Genomic DNA, 705 nt, shown 5'->3' with positions numbered 1-705 from the left:
TGTTGCTTCATCATATTGAGATCTATGCGGTAAGTTTGAAAAATGAAGACGTCTGTCATTTTCCCTATAATGTGATATTGGTCTAAGAACACTATGTGAGTTAATTCAGAACTTTTATCATTCAAATCCTTTTGTTTGGCACCGTTAACTGTAGTATCTGTATGCATAACAGCGACTGTTACTTCACACTATATAGGATTATTCACATTAACTTTAAATGTCTCATATGGATTTTCCAGAGGTCCTTTTGATTGTATTATTTCTCCCTTGTTGTTCTGTCCCCTTCTGTCAGAGCTACACAAGACCCTTGACGAGGATCAAGGCCAACATGCAGCAGCTAAGAAAAAAAAAAAAAAAAAAAAAAAAATCTACGTAGATGATCTTCTCCTGTCGACTGATTCAGAGGAAGAGGCTGCAAAATATGCCATCAAGTTGAGGGACACACTGCAAACTGGAGGCTTCAGACTTACAAAATGTATGTAAATTTCAAGGAATGTCATGAGAGTCATTCCCGCGAATGTAAGAAGCCCCCAAATAAAGGACATAAACTTGATGGTCGATAACTTGCCAGTGGACAGGGTCCTAGGAGTTCTGTGGGCTCTCGACGACGACGTGCTAAAGGTCAGAGTGTCAACACCCATGAAGTCGACCACACGAAGAGACACACTGAGCATCATGAGATCCATCTTTGATCCCTTAGATCCT

At 40.1% G+C, this 705-nt stretch overlaps 1 protein-coding gene across 3 annotated transcripts in view; it reads left to right on the top strand.

The window, feature by feature from the left end:
* The window catches only part of LOC122253033 (cytochrome P450 2L1), a 10608-nt gene extending 10324 nt beyond the window's left edge, over window positions 1–284 (top strand). For all 3 annotated transcript variants that reach the window (XM_043015790.2, XM_086537651.1, XM_043015791.2), the window contains exon 11: window positions 1–284. This exon is cut by the window's left edge and continues 487 nt beyond it. The gene's annotated coding sequence lies outside the window, so the exon portion shown is untranslated.
* Window positions 285–705: the final 421 nt, after the last annotated feature.

Source organism: Penaeus japonicus, unplaced genomic scaffold, assembly GCF_977035675.1.
Source record: "Penaeus japonicus unplaced genomic scaffold, GWHDUDI00000001_assembly GWHDUDI00000001, whole genome shotgun sequence".
Classification (NCBI taxonomy): domain Eukaryota; kingdom Metazoa; phylum Arthropoda; class Malacostraca; order Decapoda; family Penaeidae; genus Penaeus; species Penaeus japonicus.
This window is presented reverse-complemented; position numbering and strand designations above follow the sequence as displayed.